The sequence below is a fragment of the Triticum aestivum genome, chromosome 1B (assembly GCF_018294505.1).
Source record: "Triticum aestivum cultivar Chinese Spring chromosome 1B, IWGSC CS RefSeq v2.1, whole genome shotgun sequence".
Taxonomy (NCBI): Eukaryota; Viridiplantae; Streptophyta; class Magnoliopsida; order Poales; family Poaceae; genus Triticum; species Triticum aestivum.
The window spans coordinates 600549817-600577020 of record NC_057795.1 but is presented as its reverse complement, the minus strand read 5'-3'; the positions used below and the strand labels follow the sequence as shown (position 1 = coordinate 600577020).

At 41.5% G+C, this 27204-nt stretch overlaps 1 long non-coding RNA gene across 1 annotated transcript; it reads right to left on the bottom strand.

The window, feature by feature from the left end:
• Nucleotides 1-15881: 15881 nt before the first annotated feature.
• Nucleotides 15882-16817, bottom strand: LOC123096713 (uncharacterized). Its single transcript, XR_006446693.1, has 3 exons — nt 16805-16817; nt 16102-16204; nt 15882-15932 (listed from the first exon to the last, which is right to left on the bottom strand). It is a non-coding gene; the product is annotated as an uncharacterized lncRNA (long non-coding RNA).
• Between the last annotated feature and the right edge of the window lie 10387 nt (nt 16818-27204).

The following is a 27204-nucleotide window of genomic DNA, read 5'->3' as shown; positions in this document are numbered from 1 at the left end:
TACTAAGGTATGATCATGTTTTGCTCGTGAGAGAAGCTTAGTCAGCGGGTCTATCATATTCAGAGCCGTATGTATTTTGCAAATATTTTATGTCCACAATGCTCTGCACGGAGCTACTCTAGCTAATTGCTCTCACTTTCAATATGTATCCAGATTGAGACTTAGAGTCATCTGGATTGGTGTAAAAGCTTGTATCGTTGTAACTTTTACGACGGGCTCTTTTATCACCTGCATAATCGAGAAACATCTCCTTAGTGTTCACTAAGGATATTCTTGACCCATGTCCAGTGATTTACTATTAGATCAAAATTGTATTCCTTTGCCAAACACAAAGCAAGGTATACAATAGGTCTGGTTCACAGCATAGCATACTTTATAGAACCTATGACTGAGGCATAGGGAATGACTTTTCATCTCTTTCTATTTTCTGCAATGGTCGGGTCTTGAGTCTTACTCAACTTTACACCTTGTAACACAGGCAAGAACTCCTTCTTTGACTGTTCCATTTTGAACCATTTCAAAAAAATTATCAAGGTATGTACTCATTGAAAAATCTTATCAAGCGTCTTGATCTATCTATATAGATCTTGATGCTCAATGTGTAAGCAGCTTCACCGAGGTCTTGCTTTGAAAAACTCTTATTCAAGTATCCTTTCATGCTATCCAAAATTTCCATATCATTTCCAATTAACAATATGTCATCCACATATAATATAGAAATGCTATAGAGCTCCCACTCACTTTCTTGTAAATACAGGCTTCTTCAAAAGTCTGCATAAAACCATATGCTTTGATCAACTCATCAAAGCGTATATTCCAACTCCGAGATGCTTGCACCAGTCCATAGATGGATCGCTGGAGCTTGCACAATTTGTTAGCACCTTTAGGATTGACAAAACCTTCTCGTTGCATCATATACAACTCTTCTTTAAGAAAACCATTAAGGAATGCAGTTTTGTTTATCCATTTGCCAGATTTCATAAAATGCGGCAATTGCTAACATGATTCAGACAGACTTAAGCATAGATATGAGTGAAAAACTCTCATCGTAGTCAACACCTTGAACTTGTCGAAAACCTTTTGCGACAATTCTAGCTTTGTAGATAGTAACACTATCAGCGTCCGTCTTCCTCTTAAAGATCCATTTAATCTCAATGTCTCGCAGATCATTGGGCAAGTCAATCAAAGTCCATACTTTGTTTTCATACATGGATCTTATCTCAGATCTCATGGCCCCAAGCCATTTTGCGGAATCTGGGCTCACCATCGCTTCTTCATAGTTCGTAGGTTCGTCATGGTCTAGTAACATAACTTCCAGAACAGGATTACCGTACCACTTTGGTGCGGATCTTACTCTGGAAGACCTACGAGGTTCTGTAGTAACTTAATCTGAAGTTTCATGATCATCATCATTAACTTCCTCACTAATTGGTGTAGTAGTCATAGGAACAGATTTCTGTGATGAACTACTTTCCAATAAGGGAGCAGGTACAGTTACCTCATCAAGTTCTACTTTCCTCCCACTCACTTCTTTCGAGAGAAACTTCTTCTCTAGAAAGGATCCATTTTAGCAATGAATAACTTGCCTTCGGATCTGTGATAGAAGGTGTACCCAATAGTTACCTTTGGGTATTCTATGAAGACGCACTTCTCCGATTTGGGTTCGAGCTTATCAGGTTGAAACTTTTTCACATAAGCATCGCAGCCCCAAAATTTAAGAAACGACAACTTTGGTTTCTTGCCAAACCACAGTTCATAAGGCGTCGTCTCAACGGACTTCGATGTTGCCCTATTTAAAGTGAATGCAACTGTCTCTAATGCATAACCCCAAAACGATAGTGGTAAACTGATAAGAGACATCATAGATCGTACCATATCTAGTAAAGTACGATTACGACGTTTGGACACACCATAACGTTGTGGTGTTCCAGGTGGCGTGAGCTATGAAACTATTCCACATTGTTTTAATTGAAGACCAAACTCGTAACTCAAATATTCGTCTCCGTGATCAGATCACAGAAACTTTACTTTCTTGTTATGATGATTTTTCCACTTCACTCTGAAATTCTTTGAACCTTTCAACTATTTTAGACTTATGTTTCATCAAGTAGATATACCCATATCTGCTCAAACCATCTTGTGAATGTCAGACAATAACGATACTTGCCACGAGCATCAACACTCATTGGATTGCATACATCGGTATGTATTATTTCCAATAAGTCAGTAGCTTGTTCCATTGTTTCGGAGAACGGAGTTTTAGTCATCTTGCCCAAAAGGCACGGTTCGCAAGCATCAAATGATTCATAACCAAGTGATTCCGAAAATCCATCTTTATGGAGTTTCTTCATGCGCTTTATACCGGTATGACCCAAACGGCAGTGCCACAAACAAGTTGCACTATCATTATTAACTTTGCATCTTTTGGCATCAATATTATGAATATGTGTATCATTACGATCGAGATCCAACAAACTATTTTCATTGGGTGTATGACCATTGAAGGTTTTATTCATGTAAACAGAACAACAATTATTCTTTGACTTTAAATGAATAACCGTATCGCAATAAACATGATCAAATCATATTCATGTTCAACGCAAACGCCAAATAACATTTATTTAGGTTTAACACTAATCCCGAAAGTATAGGGAGTGTGCGATGATGATCATATCAATCTTGGAACTACTTCCAACACTCATCGTCACTTCACCATCAACTAGTCTCTGTTTATTCTGTAACTCCTGTTTCGAGTTACTAATCTTAGCAACCGAACAAGTATCAAATACTCAGGGGCTACTATAAACACTAGTAAGGCACACATCAATAACCTGTATATCAAATATACCCTTGTTCACTTTGTCATCCTTCTTATCCACCAAATATTCAGGGCATTTCCGCTTCCAGTGACCATTTCCTTTGCAGTGTAAGCACTCAGTTTCAGGCTTTGGTCCAGCTTTGGTCTTCTTCACGGGAGTGACAACTTGTTTGCCATTATACTTGAAGTTTCCCTTTCTTTCCCTTTGCCCTTTTCTTCAAAACTAGTGGTCTTGTCAATCATCAACATTTGATGCTCTTTCTTGATTTCTACCTTCGTCGATTTCAACATCACCAAGAGCTTGGGAATCACTTTCGTCATCCCTTGCATATTATAGTTCATCACGAAGTTCTACTAACTTGGTGATGGTGACTAGAGAATTCTGTCAATCACTATCTTATCTGGAAGATTAACTCCCACTTGATTCAAGCGATTGAAGTACCCAGACAATCTGAGCACATGCTCACTAGTTGAGCGATTCTCCTCCATCTTTTAGCTATAGAACTTGTTAGAGACTTCATATCTCTCAACTCGGGTATTTGCTGGAAATATTAACTTCAACTCCTGGAACATCTCATATGGTCCATGACGTTCAAAACGTCTTTGAAGTCCCGATTCTAAGCCATTAAGCATGGTGCACTAAACTATCAAGTAGTCATCATATTGAGCTAGCCAAACGTTCATAACGTCTGCATCTGCTCCTGCAATAGGTTTGTCACCTAGCGGTGCATCAAGGACATAATTCTTCTGCGCAGCAATGAGGATAAACCTCAGATCACGGATCCAATCCACATCATTGCTACTAACATTTTTCAACACAATTTTCTCTAGGAACATATCAAAATAAACATATGAAAGCAATAATACAAGCTATTGTTCTACAACATAATTTGCAAAATACTACCAGGACTAAGTTCATGATAAATTTAAGTTCAATTAATCATATTACTTAAGAACTCCCACTTAGACAGACATCTCTCTAGTCATCTAAGTGATCACGTGATCCAAATCAACTAAACCATAACCGATCATCACGTGAGATGGAGTAGTTTTCAATGGTGAACATCATTATGTTGATCATATCTACTATATGATTCACGCTCGACCTTTTGGTCTCCGTGTTCCGAGGCCATATCTGCATATGCTAGGCTCGTCAAGTTTAACCTGAGTATTCTGCGTGTGCAAAAACTGGCTTGCACCCGTTGTAGATGGACGTAGAGCTTATCACACCCGATCATCACGTGGTGTGTGGGCACGACGAACTTTGGCAACGGTGCATACTCAGAGAGAACACTTCTTGATAATTTAAGTGAGAGATCATCTTAAATGCTACCGTCAATCAAAGCAAGATAAGATGCATAAAGGATAAACATCATATGCAATCAATATAAGTGATATGATATGGCCATCATCATCTTGTGCTTGTGATCTCCATCTTCGAAGCACCGTCATGATCACCATCGTCACCGGCGCGACACCTTGATCTTCATCGTAGCATCGTTGTCGTTTACGCCATCTATTGCTTCTACGACTATCGCTACCTCTTAGTGATAAAGTAAAGCAATTACAGGGCGTTTGCATTTCATACAATAAAGCGACAACCATATGGCTCCTGCCAGTTGCCGATAACTTCGGTTACAAAACATGATCATCTCATACAATAAAATATAGCATCACGTCTTGACCATATCACATCACAACATGCCCTGCAAAAACAAGTTAGACGTCCTCTACTTTGTTGTTGCAAGTTCTACGTGGCTGCTACGGGCTTAGCAAGAACCGTTCTTACCTACGCATCAAAACCACAATGATAGTTTCTCAAGTTGGTGCTGTTTTAACCTTCGCAAGGACCGGGCGTAGCCACACTCGGTTCAACTAAAGTGAGAGAGACAGACACCCTCCAGTCACCTTTAAGCACGAGTGCTCGTAACGGTGAAACCAGTCTCGAGTAAGCATACGCGTAATGTCGGTCCGGGCCGCTTCATCTCACAATACCGCTGAACTAAAGTATGACATGCTGGTAAGCAGTATGACTTATATCACCCACAACTCACTTGTGGTCTACTCGTGCATATGACATCTATGCATAAAACCTGGCTCTGATACCACTGTTGGGGAACGTAGTAATTTCAAAAAAATTCCTACGCACACACAAGATCATGGTGATGGCATAGCAACGAGAGGGGAGAGTGTTGTCCATGTACCCTCGTAGACCGTAAGCGGAAGCGTTAGCACAACGCGGTTGATGTAGTCGTACGTCTTCACGATCCGACCGATCCAAGTACCGAACGTACGGCACCTCCGAGTTCAGCACACGTTCAGCTCGATGACGATCCCCGAGCTCTGGTCCAGCAAAGCTTCGGGGATGAGTTCCGTCAGCACGACGGCGTGGTAATGATGATGATGTTATACCGGCGCAGGGCTTCCCCTAAACTCCGCGACGATATAACCGAGGTGGAATATGGTGGAGGGGGGCACCGCACACGGCTAAGGAACGATCCGTAGATCAACTTGTGTGCCTATGGGGTGCCCCCGCCCCCGTATAGAAAGGAGGGAGGGGGGAGGCCGACCGGCCCTTGTCGGCGCGCCAAGGAGGAGGAGTCCTCCTCCTAGTAGGAGTAGGACTCCTCCTTTCCTACTCCTACTAGGAGGGGAAAGGAAGGGGAAGAGGGGGGAAGGAAAGAGGGGGGCGCCCCCCCTCCTAGTCCAATTCGGACCAGAGGGAGAGGGGGCGCGTGGCCCTCCCTGGCCGCCCCTCTCTCCTCCCACCAAGGCCCATGTGGCCCATTAACTCTCCGGGGGGTTCCGGTAACCCTCCGGCACTCCGGTTTTCTCCGAAATCACCCGGAACACTTCTGGTGTCCGAATATAGTCGTCCAATATATAAATCTTTATGTCTTGACCATTTCGAGACTCCTCGTCATGTCCGTGATCACATCCAGGACTCCGAACAAACTTCGGTACATCAAAACTTATAAACTCATAATAAAACTGTCATCGTAACTTTAAGCGTGCGGACCCTACGGGTTCGAGAACTATGTAGACATGACCTAGAACTATTCTCGGTCAATAACCAATAGTGGAACCTGGATGCCCATATTGGTTCCTACATATTCTACGAAGATCTTTATCGGTCAAACCGCATAACAACATACGTTGTTCCCTTTGTCATCGGTATGTTACTTGCCCGAGATTTGATCGTCGGTATCTAATACCTAGTTCAATCTCGTTACCGGCAAGTCTCTTTACTCGTTACGTAACACATCATCTCGTAACTAACTCATTAGCTACATTGCTTGCAAGGCTTATAGTGATGTGCATTACCGAGAGGGCCCAGAGATACCTCTCCGACAATCGGAGTGACAAAACCTAATCTCGAAATACGCCAACCCAACATGTACCTTCGGAGACACCTGTAGTAATCCTTTATAATCACCCAGTTACGTTGTGACGTTTGGTAGCACCCAAAGTGTTCCTCCGGTAAACGGGAGTTGCATAATCTCATAGTTACAGGAACATGTATAAGTCATGAAGAAAGCAATAGCAACATACTAAACGATCAAGTGCTAGGCTAACGGAATGGGTCATGTCAATCACATCATTCTCCTAATGATGTGACCTCATTAATCAAATGACAACACATGTCTATGGTTATGAAACATAACCATCTTTGATTAATGAGCTAGTCAAGTAGAGGCATACTAGTGACTACATGTTTGTCTATGTATTCACACATGTATCATGTTTCCGGTTAATACAATTCTAGCATGAATAATAAACATTTATCATGAAATAAGGAAATAAATAATAATTTTATTATTGCCTCTAGGGCATATTTCCTTCACTCTTGTCAACAATGGTTTGTGATAACCGGCGTATGCGGCGGTGGTTGCGGACGAGGAGGGATATAAGCCATCTTGTGCCCTCTCATGGTCGATTTTGTGAAATTCCTTGCTGCCAGTGAGATTTCATGCCTAAGAGACACGCTCGAGGTGTGGGGCGGTGCAAGTTTCATTCCTAGGCGGCCAGTGGCTGCGATGGTGACCTGCGGGGGCGGAGGCAGAAGGAGGAATCGCCGTTCATGGGATTGGAGAAGCAAAATTTATGTCAAAACTTATTTTGGATGACCAAAAATGAGAGAGTTGGACTGGACCTTTGATTTGACTTCCTATATTTCGCTCTTCTGAATGTTGAGGGTTCGATTAGGAGTCATTAGAGCATCTCCACTCGCCCCCCCCCCCAAGGCCCCTTTTTATCGGCCGGCGCTAAAAAACGGCCCAGTCGCGCCCCAGAAGCCCATTTTTTGCCTGTTAGGCCCGAATTTCGCGCCGGCGGCCCCGTGGGCGCCGGGGGAAGCGTTTTTTACGTGAAAGCCTGGTGGGGCCGCCGAGTCAGCGACCAGCCTCGTCTCATCTTCCTCATCGTCTCGGTTTCTCGTGGGGAATCAATGCCAAGGCTGCCGCCGGTCAGCCTTCCATTGGTTCCTCACGGGCGGCGCAATGTGGCGACGCGCCCCCTCCCGCCACGTGTACACACGTTTGCTGCCCGCCGACCGCTATAAAAGCCGCCCCTCCCTCGCCGGTAGACGCACTCTCCCGCAACCCCTCTCTCCCCGCTGGTGCTCCCCATCTCGTCTCCCTCTCTTCCCGTCTAAAGCCACCGTGTGTACGCCCCACAGATGGGAGAGCGGTTCCCCGCAATGGAAGCCACTTGCACGAGTGGGAAGCCCACCTCCTTCACAAGGCGAACTGCCCGGCGCCACCTGACATGCGCGGGCCGGGGCGGTGGAGGCTCAGCGCCGGAGGCGTCCCCGCCTCCCCGCAGCTGATCGAGGCCGCCCCCTTCCACGCCGAGATCGAGCGTGTTCGGGCCTCTCTATCGGAGGAGGAGCGGGACCTCCCAGAGTACGCCGCCAGCAACCACGCGCACTGGGCGGCGTACTTCCAACACCGCCACGAGGACCAGCTCGCCTCCACCAACAAGACGCTGGTGGGCGCAATAACAGCGACGGCCGTCGCCTGTGGTGGGGCGCCCCCAGCTGCACGCTCCACACCATCCTCGAGTACCCCGAGGGCGTCAACGATCCTCCGCTAGAGTACCGAGTGGCCCCGGCCCCGGCCCCCTGCCGAAGTGGAGGCCCGTGGCTACCGAGGCGCACGGTGGGCGGGTCCTCCTCCTCCTCCTCCCGTTCCTCCTCCCACTCCTCCGGTCGCCGGCGCTCGCCAACGTCAAGGCCGATCCCGTGGAGACGCCGCTCGGCCAACGCACCCGCGGCGTGATACGTCTCCAACGTATCTATAATTTTTGATTGTTCCATGCTATTATATTACCCCTTTTGGATGTTTATGGGCTTTATTTTACACATTTATATCATTTTTGGGACTAACCTACTAACCGGAGGCCCGGCCCGTATTGCTATTTTTTTTGCCTATTTCAGTATTTCGAAATAAAGGAATATCAAACGGAGTCCAAACGGAATGAAACCTTCGGGAGCGTGATTTTTGAAACGAACGTGATCCAGAGGACTTGGAGTGCAAGTTAAGAAGCAGCCGACGCTCCCACGAAATAGGAGGGCACGCCCCCCCTATAGGGCGTGCCCCCTTTCTCATGGGCCCCTCGGGCGTCCACCGACGTACTTCTTCCTCCTATATAAGCCTATGTACCCTAAAAACATCCAGGGGCAGATGAAACACAATTTCCACCACCGTAACCTTCTGTATCCGCGAGATCTCATCTTGGAGCCTTCGCCGACACTCTGCTGGAGGGGAAATCGACCATGGAGGGCTTCTACATCAACATCCTTGCCGCTCCGATGAGTTGTGAGTAGTGCTACGTCTTGAGCTTGCGTTGGTTTTCCTCGAAGAGGAGAGGGTGATGCAGCAGAGTAGCGTAAGTATTTCTCTCAGTTTTTGAGACCCAAGGTATCAATCCAGTAGGAGGCTCCTCAAAAGTCCCACGAACCTACACAAACAAACAAAGAACTCTCAACAACGCAATAAAGGGGTTGTCAATCCCTTCAAAGGCCACTTGCGAAAGTGAGATCTAATAAAGATAGTAAGATAAGATAAATATATTTTTGGTATTTTATAATATAGATGCAAAAAAAGTAAAGATGCAAATAAAAGTAGATTGAAAGCAAATATGATAAGAGATAGACCCGGGGGCCATAGGTTACACTAGTGGCTTCTCTCAAGATAGCATAAGTATTATGGTGGGGGAACAAGTTACTGTCGAGCAATTGATAGAAAAGTGAATAATTATGAGATTATCTAGGCATGATCATGTATATAGGCATCACGTCCGCAACAAGTAGAGCGACTCCTGCCTGCATATACTACTATTACTCCACACATCGACCGCTATCCAGCATGCATCTAGAGTATTAAGTTCATAAGAACGGAGTAACACATTAAGCAAGATGACATGATGTAGAGGGATAAACTCAAGCAATATGATATAAACCCCATCTTGTTATCCTCGATGGCAACAATACAATACGTGCCTTGCAATCCTTTCTGTCACTGGGTAAGGACACTGCAAGATTGAACCCAAAGCTAAGCACTTCTCCCATGGCAAGAAAGATCAATCTAGTAGGCCAAACTAAACTGATAATTCGAAGAGACTTGCAAAGATAACTCAATCACACATAAAAGAATTCAGAGAAGATTCAAATATTATTCATAGATAAACTTGATCATAAACCTACAATTCATCGGATCTCGACAAACACACCGCAAAAAGAGTTTACATCGAATAGATCTCCACAAGAGAGGGGAGAACATTGTATTGAGATCCAAAAAGAGAGAATAAGCCATCTAGCTAATAACTATGGACCCGTAGGTCTGTGGTAAACTACTCACAACTCATCGGAGGGGCAAGGATGTTGATGTAGAAGCCCTCCATGGTCGATTCCCCCTCCGGCAGAGTGCCGGCGAAGGCTCCAAGATGAGATCTCGCGGATACAGAAGGTTACGATGGTGGAAATTGTGTTTCGTCCTCCTCCTAGATGTTTTCGGGGTACGTAGGCTTATATAGGAGGAAGAAGTACGTCGGTGGCCGCCCGAGGGGCCCACGAGACAGGGGGCGCGCCCTATAGGGGGGCGCCCTCCTATCTCGTGGGAGCCTCGGCTGCTTCTTGACTTGCACTCCATGTCCTCTGGATCACGTTCGTTCCAAAAATCACGCTTCCAAAGGTTTCATTCCATTTGGACTCCGTTTGATATTCCTTTCCTTCGAAATACTGAAATAGGCAAAAAAACAGCAATATTGGTGGGCCTCCGGTTAGTAGGTTAGTCCCAAAAATGATATAAATGTGTAAAATAAAGCCCATAAACATTCAAAAGAGGTAATATAATAGCATGGAACAATAAAAAATTATAGATACGTTGGAGACGTATCAAGCATCCCCAAGCTTAATTGTTGCTCGTCCTCGAGTAGTTAAATGATAAAAAGATATTTTTGATGTGGAATGCTACCTAGCATAATTCTCAATGTAATTTTCTTTATTGTGGCATGAATGTTCAGATCCAAATGATTCAAAATAAAAGTTCATATTGATAAAAGAAATAATAACACTTCAAGCATACTAATCAAAGTAATCATGTCTTCTCAAAATAACATGGCAAAGGAAAGTTCATCCCTACAAAATCATATAGTTAGGCTATGCTTCATTTTCGTCGCACAAAGATGTTTCCAACTTCTATACCCTCGATGACAAGCCAAGCAATTGTTTCATACTTAAATAATCTCAAAAAAAATCAACCTTCACGCAATACATGAGCATGAGCTATGGATATAACACTATGGGTGGAATAGAATATGATGATGGGGATTGTGTGGAGAAGACAAAAAAGGAGAAAGTCTCACATTGACGAGGATAATCAACAGGCTATGGAGATGCCCATCAATTGATGTCAACATGAGGAGTAGGGATTGCCATGCAACGGATGAACTAGAGCTATAAATGAATGCCCAACAAAAGAAAACTAGTGGGTGTGCATCCAACTTGCTTGCTCACGAAGACCTAGGGCATTTGAGAAAGCCCATCGTAGGAATATACAAGCCAAGTTCTATAATGAAAAATTCTCACTAGTATGAAAAAGACAACTTATGAGACTCACTATATGAAAAACATGGTGCTACTTTGAAGCACAAAAATATGAGACTCACTACATGAAGAACAAGGTGCTACTTTGAAGCACAAGTGTGGAAAAAGAGATAGTAACATTGCCCTTTTTATTTATTTTCTTTTATTTTCTTTTTTTGGGCCTCTCTTTTTTTGGCCTTTCTTCTTCTTTTTTTTCTTTTTTTTCTTTTTGGGCAATGCTCTAATAATGATGATCATCACACTTCTATTGATTACAACATATGAATTACAACTCGAAACTAGAACAAGATATGACTATATGAATGCCTCTGGCGGTGTACCGGGATGGTGCAATGAATCAAGAGTGACATGTATGAAAAATAATGCATGGTGGCTTTGCCACAAATACGATGTCAACTACATGATCATGCAATGGCAATATGACAAAAGTAAAGTATGTCATGAAGATGATGAACGGAACAGCGGAAAGTTGCATGGCAATATATCTCGGAATGGCTATGGAAATGCCATAATAGGTAGGTATGGTGGCTGTTTTGAGGAAGATATAAGGAGGTTTATGTGTGATAGAGCGTATCGTATCACGGGGTTTGGATGCACTGGCGAAGTTTGCACCAACTCTCAAGGTGAGAAAGGGCAATGCACGGTACCGAAGAGGCTAACAATGACAGAAAGGTAAAAGTGCGTATAATCCATGGAGTCAACATTAGTCTAAAGAACTCATATACTTATTGAAAAAATTTAGAAGTCATCAAAAATCAAGTACTACGCGCATGCTCCTAGGGGGACAGATTGGTAGGAAAAAGACCACCGCTCGTCCCCGACCGCCACTCATAAGGATGCACAAGCCAGGTACACTTTATGTTTCAAATTTGTTACACAACTTTAACAATACGTGCATGCTACGGGACTTGCTAACTTCAACACAAGCATTTTTTAAATTCATAATCACCCAACTAGCATGACTTTAATATCACTACCTCCATATCTCAAAACAATTATCAAGTATCAAATTGATTATAGCATCCAATTCACTTCCTATGATAGTTTTTATTATACCCAACTTGGATGCCTACCATTCTAGGACCAATTTTATAACCATAGCAAATACCATGCTGTTCTAAAAGACTCTCAAAAAGATATAAGTGAAGCATGAGAGATTAGAGATTTCTTCAAAATTAAGACACCACCGTGCTCTAGAAGATATAAGTGAAGCATTAGAGCAAAAACTATCAAGCTCAAAAGATATAAGTGAAGCACATAGAGTATTCTAGCAAATTCTAATCAAATAGGCTTCTCCCAAAAGGTGTCTACAGCAAGGATGATTGTGGTAAACTAAAAAGCAAAGACTAATATAATACACGACGCTACAAGCAAAACACATATCATGTGGCGAATAAAAATATAGCTCCAAGTAAAGTTACCAATGAACGAAGACGAAAGAGGGGATGCCTTCCCGGGGCATCCCCAAGCTTAGGCTTTTGGCTATCCTTGAATATCTTGGGGTGCCTTGGGCATCCCAAGCTTAGGCTCTTGCCACCCTTTATTCTATAGTCCATAAAATCTTTACCCAAAACTTGAAAACTTCACAACACAAAACTCAACAGGAAATCTTATAAGCTCCGTTAGTGAAAGAAAATAAAACCACCACATAAGGTACTGTAATGAACTCATTCTTTATTTATTTTGGTGTTAAATCTACTGTAATCCAACTTCTCTATGGTTTATAAACTACTAGATGACCTGTCGTGCCATTTGGCTCGCGAGACAAATTTGAAGCAAGAACTAAAAGAGATTACTTTGTTTTTTTGGTAGCAGACGATGTTGATGTATGCTCTTTTGCAAAGCATCATGGATCTGTATAAAAATATATATTTTTCTCATTTGTAATGTGTGAAATTGATAAAATTGACGCAAAAGCCCAACTGAAACAAAGAACAAAATGCAAATGTTTGAGTTTGCAACTAGAAGATTCAAGTAGCTATATACGCAGGTGGCACAATAAAATGCACTAAAGACATGATAAAATAGAGCATTGTGTCCAGAAGCACTTCTTAGTGATAGTGGTCAATTACATCATATACTCCCTCAGTCCGAAAAAGCTTGTCTCAAGCTTATTCCCCAAATGGATGTATCTAGCACTAACTTGATGCTACATACATCCATTTGAGGGACAAGCTTTTTCGGATGGATGGAGTAGTAATTTTGATACACACACTGAAGTTGCTAAACACAGTCGTTCAGTAAATAATAACATAGATGCATCAAAGGCATATTTCCATGTAATCGAAAGATGGCTGAAAGTTTTTCATGTTGTTCACAAGTCCCTTTGCTTCACTCGTCCAGTGGTCATTGGTGTGGGTGTTGTGTGAAACAATGCCCCTTGAATCAGTTTGTCCATGCACCCTGTAACATGAGAACTACTACTATTTGCTAAAGAAACAAAAAGATTAATGCCTTCTCCTAACTACCAACTATATTATGACATGTGTTAAACCATCGAAGTAAAACAATTCAATATTCGCATGGGTACTAACATAGATGAAATAAAACTCCGCATTCAGCATGTCTTATTAGCATCGCTGCATACTATTGTATAATTATCAGAAGTCTGGCATGCATTGTTAGATCGTGCAATGTAAAAAGTGCATTGTGAAGCATTGACATTTAACCTAGACAGACAGGGCAAAGATATCAACAACGGAAACATTGTGAAGCACTTGTGCATCCATAATAAGAGGTGGGAATCTATTGCAGTTTTTATTCACTAAACACAAACAATAAAAGATATTAATAAATGCATATAGGCTTCATGATGAAGATTGACCTCTGCCGTGCCGGACCAAGCGGAATGAAGCCGTATTGATGCCACAATAACATCCACAATTTTTATGATTTAATTTTTGAATGAAATGAATGAGGAGCAGGTTGACATGAATGGCTCAGATTTGTTTGGCATGCCTGTATTACTTTTGCACTCGTGACCTCAGTTACCAAATCTAACAAATTGGTGAAGCTGGAAAGTAAAACCTCCATCTTGAATGATAATAAGTCGGAGAGTGACAGCGGGTCAAGTCCTGCAAGGGAGTACAACGGAGTGAGGCTACTTTTGACATGACTGGGTGAACTGAACCCTTTGTTTTATCGCTGGGTCAAGTGGGTGAAAGAGCTGATGTGCCATGAACGAATAAACTGGGGAGTGGGTCATGTGTGGCTGCCCTGCAGGGATTCTCCTTTTGAAATGAGAAAAGCTTGATGAATAGAACAGAGATGGAAGAAAGCACGATATCATAGAACCTGCAAAACAAACGGGAACGAACTCATCAGACCAAAAAAACTCATAGGTCCAGCAGACGTCGATTGTCGTTGAGGTGCAAGCATGTAATTATATAATCATGCATGTTCATGGCTGAACTCACTCTTCTTTCAACAAAAAATTTAAATTGTATAGTGAAGTGAAATGCGAAAATCAACTTCCTCTCTCCATAACCATTTTTAGTTTTGTAGTGAAAATTTGACGAACCATAATAAATCCCTGAAAAGTAGTATTTCAGTGTGATTTGTGTCTTTTCTCAAGGATTTCTGCACACCTATCCCAGGTTACACTTCCTTGTTGATGGTTTGTTCTTGGCTAAAGTTGGTTGTTGAATCCATTTTATATAAAAAAACGCACTCCTACTCAATCTCCCTCAATTTTAAATTAATACAGGTTGAGAGCAAAGGTACAATAAGGAAGGTACCCAGTAAGTGAAAGCAAAGATATATGTTTATCTAGCATCGAAGATAGTAATAATAATGCAGGTTGAAAGCAAAGATACTTAGGTTGTAAGGGTAAAGTAAATTAATACAAGTTGAGAGCAAAGGTTCCGTAAGGAAGGTACTGGGTAAGTGAAAGCAAAGAAGACAGTGTATAAAAATAATAAAAATGGATAATCTACCATCTTACGTGTACCAAAATTCAAGCATGTCGTGGGCTGCAAAGCTGCAAAATTTGTATCAAACTGAAGATCAAACCCGAGACTCTTTTTAACCCAAAACTATAGACTCTAATGATCAGTGCAATCTTTATACATCACAGATTGTTGACACATTTCTAACTAAACGGTCAACAATTACAAAAAATCATTTTCTAACCACTGTAGTTGCAAAATCAATTCACCATCTGTCTTTAGAACTAACTAAACGGCCAAAGAGTACGAAGACTTCTATAGCTAACAAATATAAACATACAGTTAGTTGCATGAAGATAAGTATAATGGTCCCTAAACCTCTCCACTCCTTGGCCAGAACACACAAAACACAAGGCTTATCAAACATGAGTCTGTCCAAAACCAAGATCAACCATACTGGGAAAAACATTCAGAAATCTCAAGGTTTCTCACCTCTTAAATCAATTGAAACAAAAGCACAAAGAAACCAATCACAAGAATAGATTTATTCACCTTCTCAATCCATCAGGACCTGACCAACCTTTGGACTATAGATCCTCATCCAAACTGTGAGATTTTCCTCCTGTGGGCGAGGTTGCCCAACACAATTGTTCTTATTTTTCTTTGTGGCTAAATTGAGTGCATGTTCAACAGGGTCTTGAAGTTTCCATTCATTCCTAGATTGCAGAACAAAGTGTCATTACTATCTTATCAAAGATCTTGATCTTCTCGTAACAAAACCAAAAGATATCAAGTGAGGTCGACATTGACAACTCTGAACATGACACATTGCAGGAAAAAGTGAGATGAAAAGTAGCAGTTGTACAAGGCACTGAAGGTGGGAATGTAAGCAAACATCTTACGTGTAAAATCTTGCTGTGCGTAGCTGCAAAAACAAGAATTCTGCTTGTCAGAGGCACGCATCCAAAAATAAGAAGCATGGACCAATGTCTTGGGGACACAAGAGGGGTCTCACACCACTCGATTAGCTGCAGCCATCTAGCAAAACCATCAGAACCCCACCTTTGGTCTTACATTAGGTACTTCTCATCTCTAACAGTTAATGGTTGGCCATCTGAAACTGAAAGGAGGTTGAAGAACAAAAATATATAGCTTAATTATCTTATTTATACCACATGATTATATATAGCACTGAGCATCTGTATTTTTGTCTACAAAGCATAGAACATAAAATAGATAACTCGAACTAATTTACTTTGAAGCATCATATCAAGATCGTTGCTACTCACATTAGATAAATTCAAACAAGTTTTTGAGAAACTGTACAACACATAATTTTGGACCAGATTTTTTATCATGGGCGGATGCATAACAGTTCCAAGAGGGTGCCACCTGAAGAAAGAAACAGCAAAACATGAACAATACTCTAAAGGATTAATTTCATGCTTAATATAGTATCCTCGCAATAGACAGAATAAATTTCCAACGGCAGCCACATCACATCATAGGCTAACGAGTTTCATGTCTCCTACAATCCTATCGAGCAGGGAAGGAAATCAAGCTACCAAATGCTAGTTTATCGGTCGAGAACCCCACAATATAGAAGCAAATATCTACCACACGGGTTCTTGCTATGATTGACTGGAACTAATGTTTTAATCGAATAGTTCTTTTGTTCTTTACTTTTTTATTTACCTCATGGATTCTTATTAATCTCAAAATCATCTTGTTATAATTGACTGGAACTGATTTTTTTTAAGAATGAAATCACATACATAGATCACTCCTGTCCTCCAGACTTCTAAGACATTCATCAAACACCGTTAGGCGATTTTTGGAAGAATGAAATCACATGGTTACATAGAGCACTCATTCCCTCCAGCCTACTAAGACTTTCATCGAACACCTTGTAGGCGTACAGAAACAAAATCTGCATAAACAAATACACTGGAAGGAGGAGGGAAATTAGGAAGATGACAAGAGTGTGTGCACCTGCTTGAGAGGCCCAAATACGGCAAGGTTGGGAGGATGTTCTGCACCAGCTGGTTGTGCTTCACATGTTGAGCACGAAGGAGGAGGAAGAAGTCAACAAGAGCAACAACGCGAGCTTGGTGATAAAGAAAGGGACGCGGGAGGAGAAGGGCTGGGTCACCATGGCTCTTTCCGTGGCCAAATCTCACGGAGGAGCAGCTCCACCGGCACCCCAGTGACGCGGCTGACCTCCTCCTTCTTCCCAGCAGCACCACCGCACCATGACAACCCGCTGTTTCCCGTCCTTGTTTCCTGCCTCCCCTGCTTCTTCGCCCCACCAGCAGCCTCGCCTAACCTGTTGAGCACCGAGGAGGAGGAAGAAGTCAACAAGAGCACCAATGCGAGCTTGGTGATAAAGAAAGGGACGTGGGAGGAGAAGGGTTGGGTCACCATGGCTCTCTCCGCGGCCGGATCTTGCGGAGGAGCAGCTCCACCGGCACCCGAGGGACACGGCTGACCTCCTCCTCCTTCCCAGCAACACCACCGCACCACGAGAACCTGCTGCTTCCCGGGGAGGTGCTCGGGCGGGGCGCGCCGGCCGCCCTGCTCTGGGCGAGAGGGAGAAGGTGGAGGCCGTCAGGGAGGAGGTAGCTGGGTGGAGAGGGAGAGGAGGCGGGAGGGAGAGGAGGCGGCTGAGGTGCTACAGGAGAAGGTGGCTAGGGTTCTGTCGGTGAGGGAGGAGGAAGTGAGCGAGGGGAAAAGGGAGATGAGAGGATGCTGGCCACGACGTTCGGGACCTTATCCCTTCCCTCGACGATACAGTAGAAATCGCGTGAATAAAAGGAGACGTGGCTAGTGCCGCTAGTTGGGCGCACTAGCTCATCCTTTATATGTTCAATTTTACTAGCCATAGATGCATTGAAATAAGCAAACTACACACGAAAAACAGAATCTATCAAAAACAGAACAGTCTGTAGGAATCTGTAACTAACGGAAACTTCTGGAACCCTAAAAATCCTATCAAAATAGGAAGTCCTAGACAATTTGTTTATTGATCAGCAGAAAAAAGAATCAACGCAAAAGCACGTTCCTGTGATTTAACAAAATTATATTCGTGCGTGCAAAGTTTCTGTTTTTCAGCAGAATCAAATCAACTGTCATCGTAGGTTATCCTATAGGTTCTACTTGGCACAAACACTAATTAAAAGATAAAAACACATCTAAACAGAAGGTAGATGCAAGATTTATTACTAAACAGGAGCAAAAACAAAAAACACAAAGAAAATTGGGTTGCCTCCCAACTAGCGCTATCGTTTAACGCCCCTAGCTAGGCAAAGATAGATCTAACGAGTGCCATCTATGGCACTAAATTCATAAGTAGAGCGCTTTGTGATCTCTAGGGATTTCTCACCTTTTTGCAATGGCTAAACCTTTAGGCGAAAATTTAAGAAATTCATTGGTAGCAAAAGGTTCCTTAACGATAGAGAGACAATTGGGAAGAACACTTATGGATTTGAGATCCGCGTCTCCCTTACTAGAAGATTCACCCTTATTTTTAGGAACATAAATAAACTTGGCAGTTTTAGTAGGGGGTTTTGGAGTGTTTTTCATGGGGGAAAACGTGGAACCTAAGTTTGTAATGATATCCTCAAGTTTACCGATTCTAGCAGATTCTAGATCTATTTTTTCATTGACTATAGGTTCTTTTTCTTTAAGATTTTTCAAAGTAACTCCAACCCTAGATCCAAATTGGGTAATGTGATTATGAATATTTTTATCCAAATTTTCAATCAACTCAACAGTGGCAATTTTATTTTCAATACTCTCAAGCCGTTGCATAATGTGTTCTAAAGTTAAAACAATTCCATTGATCAAAAGAGGTGGTGGGCCAAACAAATCTAACATAGCATTATAAGCATCAAACGTATGGCTACTCATGAAATCACCACCGGTAGCAATATCAAGAACACATCTATTCCAAGGAGTAATGCCCACATAAAAATTGCAGAGAAAAACGAAAGTGGAAAGCTTCCTAGAAGATTTATATTGGGCATTGCAAATTCTATGCCAAGCATCTTTTATATTTTCTCCCTCCCTTTGCTTAAAATTGAGAATTTCTTGTTCGGGAGTGATAATAAGGATAGGAGGACTAGCCATGGAGACAAGGTAAACGAACTAACACACGAAAAACAGAAAAAGGCAAGCAAAAGGAGAAGAGGAGATTGGGAAAGAAAGGGCGAATAAAACGGCAAGGGTGAAGTGGGGGAGAGGAAAACGAGAGGCAAATAGCAAATAATGTAAATGCGAGGGAGATGGGTTTGTGATGGGCACTTGGTATGTCTTGACTTGAGCGAAGACCTCCCTGGTAATGGCGCCAGAAATCCTTCTTGCTACGTCTTGAGCTTGCTTTGGTTTTCCTCGAAGAGGAGAGGGTGATGCAGCAGAGTAGCGTAAGTATTTCCCTAAGTTTTTGAGAACCAAGGTATCAATCCAGTAGGAGGCTCCTCAAAAGTCCCACGCACCTACACAAATAAACTGAGAACTCGCAACCAACGCAATAAAGGGGTTCTCAATCCCTTCACGGCCACTTGCGAAAGTGAGATCTAATAAAGATAGTAAGATAAGATAAATATATTTTTGGTATTTTATAATATAGATGCAAAAAAGTAAAGATGCAAATAAAAGTAGATTGAAAGCAAATATGATAAAAGATAGACCGGGGGGGCATAGGTTTCACTAGTGGATTCTCTCAAGATAGCATAAGTATTACGGTGGGTGAACAAATTACTGTCGAGCAATTAATAGAAAAGCGAATAATTATGAGATTATCTAGGCATGATCATGTATATTAGCATCACGTCGGCAACAAGTAGACCGACTCCTACCTGCATCTACTACTATTACTCCACACATCGACCGCTATCCAGCATGCATCTAGAGTATTAAGTTCATAAGAACGGAGTAATGCATTAAGCAAGATGAGATGATGTAGAGGGATAAACTCAAGCAATATGATATAAACCCCATCTTGTTATCCTCGATGGCAACAATACAATACGTGCCTTGCAACCCTTTCTATCACTTGGTAAGGACACCGCAAGATTGAACCCAAAGCTAAGCACTTCTCCCATGGCAAGAAAGATCAATCTAGTAGGCGAAACCAAACTGATAATTCGAAGAGACTTGCAAAGATAACTCAATCACACATAAAAGAATTAAGAGAAGATTCAAATATTATTCATAGATAAACTTGATCATAAACCCACAATTCATCGGACTCGACAAACACACCGCAAAAAGAGTTTACATCGAATAGATCTCCACAAGAGAGGGGGAGAACATTGTATTGAGATCCAAAAAGAGAGAAGAAGCCATCTAGCTAATAACTATGGACCCGTAGGTCTATGGTAAACTACTCACAACTCATCGGAGGGGCACGGATGTTGATGTAGAAGCCCTCCATGGTCGATTCCCCCTCCGGCAGAGTGCCGGTGAAGGCTCCAAGATGAGATCTCACGGATACAGAAGGTTACGGTGGTGGAAATTGTGTTTCGTCCTCCTCCTGGATGTTTTCGGGGTACGTAGGCTTATATAGGAGGAAGAAGTACGTCAGTGGCCACCCGAGGGGCCCACGAGACAAGGGGCACGCCCTATAGGGGGTTGGGGGCGCCCTCCTATCTCGTGGGAGCCTCGACTGCTTCTTGACTTGCATTCCAAGTCCTCTGGATCACGTTCGTTCCAAAAATCACGCTCCCGAATGTTTCATTCCGTTTGGACTCCGTTTGATATTTCTTTTCTTCGAAATACTGAAATAGGCAAAAAATAGCAATATGGGTTGGGCCTCCGGTTAGTAGGTTAGTCCCAAAAAGGATATAAATGTGTAAAATAAAGCCCATAAACATCCAAAAAAGGGTAATATAATAGCATGGAACAATCAAAAATTATAGATACGTTGGAGACGTATCAAGTAGTTTACCACAGACCTACGGGTCCATAGTTATTAGTTAGATGGCTTCTTCTCTCTTTTTGGATCTCAATCCAATGTTCTCCCCCTCTCTTGTGGAGATCTATTTGATGTAAACTCTTTTTGCGGTGTGTTTGTCGAGATCCAATGAATTGTGGGTTTATGATCAAGTTTATCTATGAATAATATTTGAATCTTCTTTGAATTCTTTTATGTATGATTGAGTTATCTTTGCAAGTCTCTTCGAATTATCAGTTTGGTTTGGCCTACTAGATTGATCTTTCTTGCCATGGGAGAAGTGCTTAGCTTTGGGTTCAATCTTGCGGTGTCCTTACCCAGTGATAGAAAGGGTTGCAAGGCACATATTGTATTGTTGCCATCGAGGATAACAAAATGGGGTTTATATCATATTGCTTGAGTTTATCCCTCTACATCATGTCATCTTGCTTAATGTGTTACTCTGTTCTTATGAACTTAATACTCTAGATGCAGTTAGGAGTCGGTCGATGTGTGGAGTAATAATAGTAGATGCAGGCAGGAGTCGGTCTACTTGTTGCGGACGTGATGCCTATATACATGATCATGCCTAGATAATCTCATAACTATTCGCTTTTCTATCAATTGCTCGACAGTAATTTGTTCACCCACCGTAATACTTATGCTATCTTGAGAGAAGCCACTAGTAAAACCTATGGCCCCTGGGTCTATCCCTTATCATATTTGCTTCCAATCTACTTTTATTTACATCTTTACTTTTTGCATCTATACTATAAAATACCAAAAATATATTTATCTTATCTTACTATCTTTATTAGTTCTCACTTTCGCAAGTGGACTTGAAGGGATTGACAACCCCTTTATTGCGTTGGTTGCGAGTTCTTTGTTTGTTTGTGTAGGTGCGTGGGACTTTTGAGGAGCCTCCTACTGGATTGATACATTGGTTCTCAAAAACTGAGGGAAATACTTACGCTACTATTGCTGCATTACCCTCTCCTCTTCGAGGAAAACCAACGCAAGCTCAAGACGTAGCAAGAAGGATTTCTGTCGCCGTTGCCGGGGAGGTCTTCGCTCAAGTCAAGACATACCAAGTACCCATCACAAACCCATCTCCCTCGCATTTACATTATTTGCCATTTGCCTCTCGTTTTCCTCTCCCCCACTTCACCCTTGCCGTTTTATTCGCCCTCTCTTTCCCAATCTCCTCCTCTCTCTTTCGCTCACTTTCTTTCTCCTTGCTTTTGTTTGCCATTATATCTGAAATTGGGGAGATTATCATCAATATGGACAACCATGATAACATGGAAAATTCTGATGCTCCGGCTAAAGAACCCCCTATCTTGCATACTAAAAAGTTTCGAATCGGTAGTGGTAACATCATTGGAAAAGGTGTTATTCAAGATTTCTTTACTTGTGCCGGTGCTTTACCTTTCATGGGTGGTCCTATTCTTCATAAAACTAGTAGTCTTGCGGATGCCATTGCTATGCTAGTGGTTGAGCTTGAAAGACAATTTATGCATATGCATCCTTGCATACAAAGAATTTTTCTAGAATTTTTCAATATTGAGCATTCTTCTGTTAAACGCGCTGTTACTATCTTTTTGGCTCATGAGTTTAGATTTATCATAAGAGAGGCCAAAGCAATTTTGCGCACTATAGGGTGGACGCCCGTCGTCCTCCCATAGAGGCGATCCTTTATGATCAAAAGGAATTTAGGCGTTTTCAATCTTCAGACTATGTTGCTTTTAATGAAAACCTTAGAAAAAAGGTTCATACCAATGTATTGGTTGATTGCATTAACAAGCTTAATAATGATTTTGCCCTTCGAAACAATGACCTAGGATATTCTCTTGAGTATAGGCTCACAAGATTTTGCCAAAAGAATGTTTTTAGTGATGAATTAGTTGTGCACTATGAAGGGCCAAAGGAGGAACCCGTTCCTCCTGAGATTGATCTTGGGGACTTTTGTCCCGCTAAATTTAGCCCCTTTGATTACTTTTGCTTGCCTCAAAGAAAACTTGCTGCCGAATGTAGAGAATATGAGATGAGCTTTCAAGATCTATCTTATTATCATGGCACTAGTTAGATCTATTTTTGCTTTTATGCCTAGCTAGGGGCGTTAAATGATAGCGCTAGTTGGGAGGCAACCCAATTTTCTTTATGTCTTTTGTTTTTGCTCCTGTTTAGTAATAAATCTTGCATCTACCTTCTGTTTAGATGTGTTTTTAATTAGTGTTTGTGCCAAGTAGAACCTATAGGATAACCTATGATGATAGTTGATTTGATTCTGCTGAAAAACAGAAATTTTGCGTGCACGAATATAATTTTGTTAAATCACAGGAATGTGCTTTTGCGTTGATTCGTTTTGCTGCTGATCAATAAACAAATTATCCAGGACTTCCTATTTTGGTAGGAGTTTTAGAGTTCCAGAAGTTTGCGTTAGTTACAGATTGCTACAGACTGTTCTGTTTTTGACAGATTCTGTTTTTCTTGTGTTGTTTGCTTATTTTGATGCATCTATGGCTAGTAAAATAGTTTATAAACCATAGAGAAGTTGGAATACAGTAGGTTTAACACCAAAACAAATAAATAATGAGTTCATTATAGTACCTTATGTGGTGGTTTCGTTTTCTTTCACTAACGGAGCTTATAAGATTTCCTATTGAGTTTTGTGTTGTGAAGTTTTCAAGTTTTGGGTAAAGCTTTTATGGACTATGGAATAAGGAGTGGCAAGATCCTAAGCTTGAGGATGCCCAAGGAATCCCAAGATATTCAAGGATAGCCAAAAGCCTAAACTTGGGGATGCCCCGGGAAGGCATCCCCTCTTTCGTCTTCGTTCATAGGTAACTTTACTTGGAGCTATAATTTTATTCACCACATGATATGTGTTTTGCTTGGAGCGTCGTGTATTATATTAGTCTTTTATTTTTAGTTTACGACAATCATCCTTGCTGTACACACCTTTTGAGAGAAGCCTGTTTGATTAGAATTTGCTAGAATACTCTATGTGCTTCGCTTATATCTTTTGAGCTTGATAGTTTTTGCTCTAGTGCTTCACTTATATCTTTTAGAGCACGGTGGTGTCTTAATTTTGAAGAAATTGCTAGTCTCTCATGCTTCACTTATATATTTTTGAGAGTCTCTTAGAACAACATGATATTTGCTATGGTTATAAAATTGGTCCTAGAATGATGAGCATCCAAGTTGGGTATAACAAAAAACTATCATAGGAAGTGTATTGGATGCTATGATCAATTTGATACTTGATAATTGTTTTGAGATATGGGCGTAGTGATATTAAAGTCATGCTAGTTGGGTGATTATGAATTTAAATAATGCTTGTGTTGAAGTTAGTAAGTGCCGTAGCATGCACGTATGGTTAAAGTTGTGTAATAAATTTGAAACATGAAGTGTACCTGGCTTGTGCATCCTTATGAGTGGCGGTCGGGAACGAGCGATGGTCTTTTCCTACCAATCTATCCACTATGAGCATGCGCGTAGTACTTGATTTTTGATGGCTTCTAAATTTTTGCAATAAGTATATGAGTTCTTTTGACTAATGTTGAGTCCATGGATTATACGCATTTTCACCTTTCCGCCATTGCTAGCCTCTTCGATACCGTGCATTGCCCTTTCTCACCTTGAGAGTTGGTGCAAACTTCGCCGGTGCATCCAAACCCCGTGATACGATACGCTCTATCACACGTAAACCTCCTTATATCTTCCTCAAAACAGCCACCATACCTACCTATTATGGCATTTCCATAGTCATTCCGAGATATATTGCCATGCAACTTTCCACCGTTCCGTTCATCATCATGACATACTTTTCTTTTGTCATATTGCCGTTGCATGATCATGTAGTTGACATCGTATTTGTGGCAAAGCCACCATGCATTAATTTTCATACATGTCACTCTTGATTCATTGCACCATCCCGGTACACCGCCGGAGGCATTCATATAGAGTCATATCTTGTTCTAGTTTCGAGTTGTAATTCTTATGTTGTAATCAATAGAAGTGCGATGATCATTATTATTAGAGCATTTCCCAAAGAAAAGATAAAAGAAAAAAAATAAGAAAGGCCAAAAGAAAAAAAAAGAAAGGCCCAAAAAAAAGAAAAAAAAAGAAAGAAAAAGGAAAATAAATAAAAAGGGCAATGTTACTATCTCTTTTTCCACACTTGTGCTTCAAAGTAGCACCTTGTTCTTCATGAAGTGGGTCTCATATATTGTGCTTCAAAGTAGCACCATGTTTTTCATATAGTGAGTCTCATAAGTTGTCTTTTTCATACTAGTGGGAACTTTTCGTTATAGAATTTGGCTTGTATATTCCTACGATGGGCTTCCTCAAATGCCCTAGGTCTTTGTGAGCAAGCAAGTTGGATGCACACCCACTAGTTTTCTTTTGTTGAGCATTCATTTATAGCTCTAGTGCATCCGTTGCATGGCAATCCCTACTCCACATGTTGACATCAATTGATGGGCATCTCCATAGCCCGTTGATTATCCTCGTCAATGTGAGACTTTCTTTTTTTTTGTCTTCTCCACACAATCCCCATCATCATATTCTATTGCACACATAATGCTATATCCATGGCTCACGCTCATGTATTGTGTGAAGGTTGAAAAAGTTTGAGATTATTTAAGTATGAAACAATTGCTTGGCTTGTCATCGGGGGTATAAAAGTTGAGAACATCTTTGTGTGACGAAAATGAAGCATAGCCTAACTATATGATTTTGTAGGGATGAACTTTCTTTTGCCATGTTATTTTGAGAAGACATGATCACTTTGATTAGTATGCTTGAAGTGTTGCTATTTCTTTTATCAATATGAACTTTTATTTTGAATCATTTGGATCTGAACATTCATGCCACAATAAAGAAAATTACACTAAGAATTATGCTAGGTAGCATTCCACATCAAAAATTCTCTTTTTATCATTTACCTACTCGAGGACGAGCAAGAATTAAGCTTGGGGATGCTTGATACGTCTCCAACGTATCTATAATTTTTTATTGTTCCATGCTATTATATTACCCCTTTTGGATGTTTATGGACTTTATTTTACACATTTATATCATTTTTGGGACTAACCTACTAACCGGAGGCCCAGCCCGTATTGTTGTTTCTTTGCCTATTTCAGTATTTCGAAGAAAAGGAATATCAAACGGAGTCCAAACGGAATGAAACCTTCGGGAGCGTGATTTTTGGAACGAACGTGATCCAGAGGACTTGGGGTGCAAGTCAAGAAGCAGCCGAGGCTCCCACGAGATAGGAGGGTGCCCCCCAGTCTCGTGGGCCCCTCGGGCGTCCACCGACGTACTTCTTCCTCCTATATAAGCCTACGTACCCCGAAAACATCCAGGGGGTAGACGAAACACAATTTCCTACACCGTAACCTTCTGTATCCGCGAGATCTCATCTTGGAGCCTTCGCCGGCACTCTGCCGGAGGGGAAATCAACCACGGAGGGCTTCTACATCAACATCCTTGCCCCTCCGATGAGTTGTGAGTAGTTTACCACAGACCTACGGGTCCATAGTTATTAGCTAGATGGCTTCTTCTCTCTTTTTGGATCTCAATACAATGTTCTCCCCCTCTCTTGTGGAGATCTAATCGATGTAAACTCTTTTTGCGGTGTGTTTGTCGAGATCCGATGAATTGTGGGTTTATGATCAAGTTTATCTATAAATAATATTTGAATCTTCTTTGAATTCTTTTATGTATGATTGAGTTATCTTTGCAAGTCTCTTCGAATTATCAATTTGGTTTGGCCTACTAGATTGATCTTTCTTGCCATGGGAGAAGTGCTTAGCTTTGGGTTCAATTTTTGCGGTGTCCTTACCCAGTGAAAGAAAGGTTTGCAAGGCACGTATTGTATTGTTGCCATCGAGGATAACAAGATGGGGTTTATACTATATTGCATGAGTTTATCCCTCTACATCATGTCATCTTGCTTAATGCGTTACTCTGTTCTTATGAACTTAATACTCTAGATGCGGGCAGGAGTCGGTCGATGTGTGGAGTAATAGTAGTAGATGCAGGCAGGAGTCGGTCTACTTGTTGCGGACGTGATGCTTATATACATGATCATGCCTACATAATCTCATAACTATTCGCTTTTCTATCAATTGCTCGACAGTAATTTGTTCACCCACTGTAATACTTATGCTATCTTGAGAGAAGCCACTAGTGAAACATATGGCCCCGGGTCTATCCCTTATCATATTTGCTTCCAATCTACTTTTATTTACATCTTTACTTTTTGCATCTATATTATAAAATATCAAAAATATATTTATCTTATCTTACTATCTTTATTAGATCTCACTTTCGCAAGTAGCCTTGAAGGGATTGACAACCCCTTTATTGCGTTGGTTGTGAGTTCTTTGTTTGTTTGTGTAGGTGCGTGGGACTTTTGAGGAGCCTCCTACTGGATTGATACCTTGGTTCTCAA